At 44.7% G+C, this 7,946-nt stretch overlaps 1 pseudogene; it reads left to right on the top strand.

Annotated features, from left to right (window-relative positions):
- The first annotated feature begins 1,842 nt into the window (after positions 1 to 1,842).
- LOC102756074 overlaps positions 1,843 to 7,946 on the top strand; it is a 64,275-nt pseudogene continuing 58,171 nt past the window's right edge.

Genomic DNA, 7,946 nt, shown 5'->3' with positions numbered 1-7,946 from the left:
CTGTAAATTATCCTTCATTTCTGACTGGCCCTTTTTCATGTTTTTGATGTTCTCACTAAGATTCTTGAAAGTCTCACTAAATTCCTTGAAATTCTCATTAAGTTCCTTGAGCATCCTTAAAACCATTGCTTTGAACTCTGTATCTAGTAGTTTGCTTGCTTCCATTTCATTTCATTTCATTCTTTTTCTGGAGATTTCTCCTGTTCTTTCATTTGTGACATATTTCTTTGTCTCCACATTTTGGCTGCTTCCCTGTGTTGGTTTCTATGTATTAGGTAGAGCTGCTATGTCTCCTGGAGTTGGTAGAGTGTCCTGTGTAGTTAGTGTCCTATAGAGCCCAGTGGCTCAGCCTCCCCAGTCACCTGAGCTGGGCACTTCAGGTGCACCCCTGTGTGGGCTGTGTGCACAGTCTTGTTGTAGTTGAGCCCTGATTGCTGTTGGTGTCACTGGGAGGAATTGACCTCCAGTTCAACTGGCTGTTAGGACTAGCTGTGACTATAGTGGAAGAGCTACTGTGCAGGAGACACCCCTATGGAGCAGGACTTGCTTCAGTGCAGCTTTGGTGCTCACTGAGTCTATCCCTTGAGTGTGTCACTTATGGATGGCAGAGTTGTAATCTGGTATGGTCTGAAGCTGTCCACCGGATGCACTGGCTCTGGGGTATCCCAGAGGTGCAAAGTCAGCCACTGCCTGGGGCCAGCCAGCAGGAGCTAATTGTGTTAGGCTTGTAAGTGCCCAGGCAAGGCCAACCTGTGAAACAAGGCAGGCTTGTATTAGGTCTTTGCTGAAGCCAACTGCTACTCGTTTAAGAGATTTTAGAAAAGTCTGAAGCCTGAGCCAAGAGTGGCCATTCATATGGGAAAGCCCCTACAAACAGCTTGGGTGGGGCTGCAAATTGGATGGGGCAGGGTCTCAGGGAATCACCAGGGCAAAGTGAACAGTGTGGGCCAGGCTGATGGAAATATAGATATGGCTACCAGTCAGCTCTGCGACAAGGGAGTTCTCAGCATAGAAACAATGATCCCTATAAGCACCCGTCTGGGAGAAAGCTGCTGCTGAGTTCCTGCCCTGATGCCAAACAATCCAGTTCCTACCTGTATGTCCCTGGATCCCCCAAAGCTGCGATCCAGCTCTGGAGCTCAGAGGGAGCAGGACCACGTAAGTTTGTGTGCTGGCTCTTTAAGAGGAACTGTCTGTGTCTCCAGTAGCCTCCATGTCACTCAGTCACAATCCTGGCTGGATATTAGAGCCTGAAGTGGCAGGGCTTCTCTTCACAGCACTGGAACTCTCGGCTGGGGGTCTGGTGTGGGGCTGGGACCCCTTGCTCCTCACTGGAGGCCTCTGAGGCCAAGCTATCCCTCCTGATTAAAAACACACCACACGTGGGTGTCAGACCAGCCCATTCTGCACCTCCACCCCTCCCACCAGTCTCAATGTGCTTTCTTCTTTACTTTACTTCTCTAGTTGTAAGACCTCTACTCAGCCAGCTTTCAGATAGTTCCTGATGATGGTTGTTCTGTATTTTAATTGTAATTTTCACGTGGTTGTGGGAGGTGGCAAGTACTGGCATTTACCTATGCTGCCATCTTTCAGTTCAACCCTTTAAAGTTACAAGCTAACCACTACAATAACTAAAATTAAAATTATAATTCTTTCAACAAATTAAGAGTTGCCCAAGGAGAGACAGACTGGGTGAAAAAGATGAAGGGATTAAGAAGTACATATTGGCAGTTACAAAATAGTCACAGGAATGAAAATATAGTTAATAATCCTATATAACAAAAGCCTAATATGCAAATTGCTCGCTAAGATGTGCACTGACCACCAGGGGGTGGCGCGGACATGGTGGGCATCGGCGACGTGGCACTGGAAGCAGGCAGCAATGGAGGCGCTGTTGGCCCTGATGGGCCCCGACAAGAGCGGGACAGCAGAGGGATGGTGGAGCAGGTGAGCAGGCAGCACCAGGCCAAGGCGGGTGTGTGCAGGGGCCCAATCACCCTGCCAATTACCCTGCCAATCACCCCGTAGACCAGCAGTTCTCAACCTGTGGGTCGCCAACAATGAAAATACATCCTGCATATCAGATATTTACATTACAATTCATAACAGTAGTAAAAATTATAGTTATGAAGTAGCAACAAAAATAATTTTATGGTTGGGGGTCACCACAACATGAGGAACTGTATCAAAGGGTCACAGCATTGGGAAGGTTGAGAACCACTGCCATAGACGGCAACCAGTGGCAACAGCAGGATGCAGGGCCGCCGCCTGGCTCCCAGGAAATGGGGGAGTCGGGGGAGGGGCCCAGCCCCAATCGATCGCCCAGCAGGCAGGATGGTGGAGCAGGTGAGGGGGCAGCACCAGGCCACGGCGAGGCTGTGGGGCTGCAAGGCTGGGAGTGCGAGCTAGGGCTGCGAGCTGAGGCACAATCCCCGCAGGCCACCCCGAGGGATCCCACCTGTGCACGAATTCGTGCATGGGCCTCTATGGATGGTGCCTGGTGGGTACTAGACTTATCTTGGGGTGAGCACTTCGTAAGATATAGAAATATGTAACCACTATGTTGTACACTGAACTAATATAATATTGTATGTCACCTATAATTTTAAAACTAAATTTTAAAAAATTGCTTAAATTACCCTAAGGACCAGGAAAATAAATATAAAAGGAAAAAATCTACAGTATGTTGTAAAAGGCAGGAAAACACAAAAATAACAGTAATTAGACATGGAACATATTAAAATCATAATTGTAAAAGAGACAAACTATTAAAAGGCAAATGCTAACAAAGGAGAAAGTTAAGCTGTCAATTTTTTTCTCCTCTCAGACAAGGCTGGACTTCAGGCAAAAAATGTGAAGTAAGACAGTCAGACACTTTATGAACAATGGGGTAAGCCATGATGAGGAAAAAATCTGCATGCACCAAAAAACACATAGTACCAAAACATATTTTTAAAAATTGAATATGCAAAGAAAAAATAAAACACTACTTTAGTTAGGAGACTAATTTGCCATAAAAGAAAAAGTAAACCCAAACCAAATACATAATAAAAAATATGTATTTTTAAAAGTCATAAGATTCTAGTAAATAAGTGTTTCTCATACTCAATGCTCCATGCCCCTATGTATCCCATATACTGCCACCCCACTGCCCTAGCCCTTTGCAACCACTAATTTGCTTTCTGTTTCTATGGATTTGAATTAATATCTTCTAAATATTTCATAGAAATGAATCGTAACGTATGTGGCTTTTTGTGTCTCGCTTCTTTCATTTAGCATCCATGTTGTAGCATATATCAGTATTTCACTGCTACAGAGCTTTACAAGAAAAAAAACCCCATGTTTGATTTAAAACACATGAATATTGAGTTGCTGGTGGCTGAAAGCTTTCCTTTCAGATATTTTTGCCTATCTCCACAAGTATCTGCACTAATAAAAGACAAAGATGCTAACTGACCATACCTTTGCTATGCCCTAAGCCATGCCCACCAGCCAATCAGAGTGACTATATGCAAATTAACCCAACCAAGATGGCAGCCAGCAGCCACGGAGCTAGAGCAAGCAGGAGGCTTGGTTGCCCCGGCGATGGAGAAAGCCAAGCTTCCCACCAGCCCTGAGCCAGCTGTGGCCTCCGCTCAAGGCAACAAAGTTTCAATTATAGAAGATAAACAAATCCCAGATACCTGCTTCAAGCCAGCCTCCACGGTGAGCTTGGGTGGCTGGGGGCCATGCCCCGCCTGCAAACAGCCCTCAGCCCCTCTCCCAGGATGGCCACACCCTCATGGGTGAGGGTCCCTACTGGGGGGCTTGGCCAGCCTGCAAACTGCCATTAGCCACTAACCCAGACTGGGCAGGCACCCCAGCAGGACCCCCCCACCCTGAAGGGGCTGTGGCCAGCCTGAAAACAGCCCTCAGCCCCTCACCCAGGCTGGCTAGGCACCCCAGTGGGGACCCCTACCCTGAAGGGGTTGTGGCAAGCCTACAAACAACCATCAGCCCTCACCCCACTCCCCGCTGGCAAGTGGACATCCCCTGAAGACTCCCGGGCTGCCAGAGGGATGTCTGACTGCCAGCTTAGGCCCGATCCTCCAGGGAGCAGACCTAAGCCAGCTGGTGGTCATCCCCCAAGGGGTCCCAGACAGCAAGAGGGCACAGGCCGGGCTGAGGGACACCCCTGAGTGCACAATTTTTTGTGCACTGGGCCTCTAGTGTATAAATAAAAAGGTCCTGTCAATGTAATGGATTACATTAAGTGATTTTCTAATGTTGAGCCAGCCTTGCATACCTGGGGCACATCCCTCGGGTCATGGTGTGTAATTCCTTTTGTATACTGTTGAATTCAGCTTGCTAATATTTTCTTGCAGAATTGTGCATCTATACTCAATATCTTTATGAGAGATAGCAGTCTGTAGTTTTCCTTTGTTCAGTGTCTTCATCTGGTTTTAGTATCAGCTTTACTAGCAACAACTTCCCTTAATGTTTGTTTGTCTGAGAAAGTGTTTATTTCTCCTTTCATTTACATGAGAGGCCCGATGGACAAAATTCATGCAAGAGTAGGTCTTCCTTCCCCCTGCTACCAGCACTGGCTTCCCTCTGGCACCTGGGACCCAGGCTTCCCTCAGGCCATCGGCAGGCACCTGGGACCCGGGCTTCCCTTGCAGCCCCGGCTTCGTCGGAAGGACGTCCAGTCTAACTAGCATATTACACTTCCATTATTATAGATGATTAATTTTGCTAGATACAGAATTCTAGGTTGGTTGATTTGTGTGGGGTTTTTCCCCCCAATTAACATTTTAAATATTTCACTCCTCTCTTTCTTGCTTGCATGATTTCTGAAGAGAAATCTGATATAATTCTTATTCTTGATCCTCTATACTGTAAGGTGCTTTTGTTGCCCTGCCTTCTTTCCTGTGTTCTCTTTGTCTCTAATTTTCTGCAGTCTGATGATATGCCTAGATGTAGATTTTTTTGGTATTTGTCCTCATTGGTGGTCTCTGAGCTTGCTAGATCTGTGGTTTGGTATCTGTATTAATTTTAGGAAAATTATCTGGCATTGTTGCTTCAAATATCTCTCCTGTTCCTTTCTGTGTGCTTCTCTTTCTGGCATTTCCAATACATGTAGATTATACCTTTTGTAATATCCTACAGTTCTTGGCTGTTCTGTTCCCTTTTTTAACCTCTTTTTTTGCTCTTTGCTTTTAAGTTTGGACAGTGTGTATTGACATATCTTCTAGCTCACTCATTCTTTCTTTGGTCCTGTGCAGTCAACTGATAAGCCCATTAAAGGCATTCTTCATTTCTATTACAGTTTACTTGACTTCTACCATTCTTTTTGAGTTTCCATTTCAAATGCATTAATCATCAGGGAAATGCAAGTAAAATCTTTCATGCATTTTTTTCCATTAGAGCCCTAAGTATATTAATCAGTTATTTTAAATTCTGGCTTTATAATTCCCAAATCTCTATCATACCTGAATCTGGTTCTGATGCTTGCTTTGTCTCTTGAGACTGTGTTTTGCTTTTTAATATACCTTGTACTGTTTTTGTTGAAAGTCAGGCATTACGTATAAGGTAAAAAGAACTGAAGTAAGTACACCAACACTGTGAGGCTTTATGTATCTAGCTGTGAGTCAGGCTGTGTTTACTGTCAGATGTCACTGTGGGCTCAGAGGCTAGAATTTCCTCTAGTGTTCTTGTTTCTGTTTCCCCCGTTGCCTTTGCTTTTCTCTAGAGACTCCTTCTTAAATAGAGTCTGACTCTAACCCCTTGTTATCATACAGAAACCTGACTGATGTGACAGTTAAGGGGTGGCGTAGACAAAGTAATAAAGCTCCTGGCTACTATAACATGAGATCTCAATCCACATGACATAATAACTAATTAATTAAAAATAAAGCAAAAAAACCACAAATAGACCAATGGAACAGCATCGAGTCCAAACTTAAGCCCCACAAATATACAGTTACCTAAATTGTGACAAAGCTCATAATGGTGCTTAAACAATTGGACATCCATGTGAAGAAACACGTATGACTCCTACTCCAGAGCACACATAAGGTGAACTCAGATCTCAATGGGAAGAGCAAATCGATTAAGCACTTAGGGAAAAGCACAAGAGACATCCTCATAACCTTGGATTAAGCAAAGATTTCTTAAATGGAACATAAAACAAAAAAGCACTGCCCTAACCGGTTTGGCTCAGTGGATAGAGTGTGGGCCTGCAGACTTAAGGGTCCCAGGTTCGATTCTGGTGAAGGTCATGTAGCTTGGTTGCGGGCACACCCCCAGTAGGGAGTGTGCAGGAGGCGGCTGATCGATGTTTCTCTCATTGATGTTTCTAACTCTCTATCCCTCTCCCTTCCTCTCTGTAGAAAAGTCAATGGAATATATTTTTTAAAAAAAGCACTGACAATAAAAGAAAAAAATTAATAAAGTAAACTATATTAAAATTAAGAATTTCTGCTCATCAGAAAATATCAACACAATGGGGGGGCGGGGTCGCTATATATATTTCTCTGACCAAAGTATCATATCTCGAATAAAAAACTCTTGTAAATCAATATTAAAAAGATAAACAAACTAATGGGAAAAAGACTTGAAGACACAAAAGATTTCCAAATGACCAATAAATTTTGAAAAGGTTCTCAAATGCATTGATCATCAGGGAAATGCAAGTAAAACCTTTCGTGCAATGAATACTATGACACATTAGAGTAGCTAATATTTAAAAGGGCAGAAGCCCTAGCCAATGTGGCTTAGTTGGCAGATTACTGCCCGTGAACCAAGAGGTCTCCAAGAATCAGTCAGGGCACATGCCCGGGTTGCTGGCTCAATTAGCATTAGGGGGCCTGCAGGAGGCAGCCGATTGATGCTTCTCTCTCTCCCTCTCCCTTCCTCTCACTCTAAAATCAATAAAAATATAATAAATAAATAAATAAATAAATAAATAAAAAGGTCAGAAAATACTGTGTTGTAAAGATGGGAAGCAAGCACACCTCTCATACAGTGCTGCTGGGGGTGTAAATTGGCCAACTGTTTAAAAGCACCTAGTAAGTGCAAGCCTATGTAAACTAGTGGTCTCATTCCTAGGTATCTACCCGACAGAAATGCACAGCTATGTTCACCAAAAGATATGTCCAAGAATATTCGGAGCCAAAATCTGGGAATGTGCACCAACAGCAAAACAAACATGAACTGTGCTACTATCTCACAGCTACAGCTGAATGGATTACAACCACATACAATACGGAGAAATTGCACAGACATTGTTCAATGAAAGAAACTAGACACAAAGTGCATACGAAGAGGTTCCGTTTATATCCAAGTTCACAACTAAGCAACGCTAACCTATTAAAGTCCAGGAGCAGAGTGACGGGAAAGGGGTAGGGATGGGCCTCCAGACGCCCGTCGCAGCCCTTCTCAATCACATGTGAAATACTTCAAGCCGTTCATGTATGATTGTGCACTCCTGTGCCATTTTAGCTTCAATTTAAACATTAAACTAAATGTACTGTGTCAAATTCCACCAGCTCAGACTTTGCATCTCCTCTTTATTCCAGAACATGACTTGGCAAAGTGATTCTCAATTTTCAAGATCAATAACTACACGCATGAGGCCACTGGAAACCACAATGTTTCACCTCAAACCAAGTGTGACAATCCGAGAGAAGGCAGAAAGAAGGGCCAGTGCCACTCCGTGGAGTTGATGTGTCTTTGCCGTCCTGCAAACACAAATAGCACGACACTGTGTTCCGTGCACCATGAAAAGGCAGAGCATCAGAGCAGGCTCCCGAGGCCACGCCGGTTCCGGACCGCGGGCAGCAGCGCAGACCGAACCGGGACGAGAAAGGGTGGCCTCCCGAGGAGCTGCCTCCCCTCCAATCCGCCGTCTTCCCACCCACAGCAGGTTTCGGCCTGAAAGCAAGTGGGGCCGAGGCCGCCGCTGA

The sequence above is a fragment of the Myotis davidii genome, unplaced genomic scaffold (assembly GCF_000327345.1).
Source record: "Myotis davidii unplaced genomic scaffold, ASM32734v1 scaffold747, whole genome shotgun sequence".
NCBI lineage: Eukaryota > Metazoa > Chordata > Mammalia > Chiroptera > Vespertilionidae > Myotis > Myotis davidii.
The sequence above is the reverse complement of the archived record's forward strand: the minus strand, read 5'-3'. Positions and strand labels throughout refer to the sequence as shown.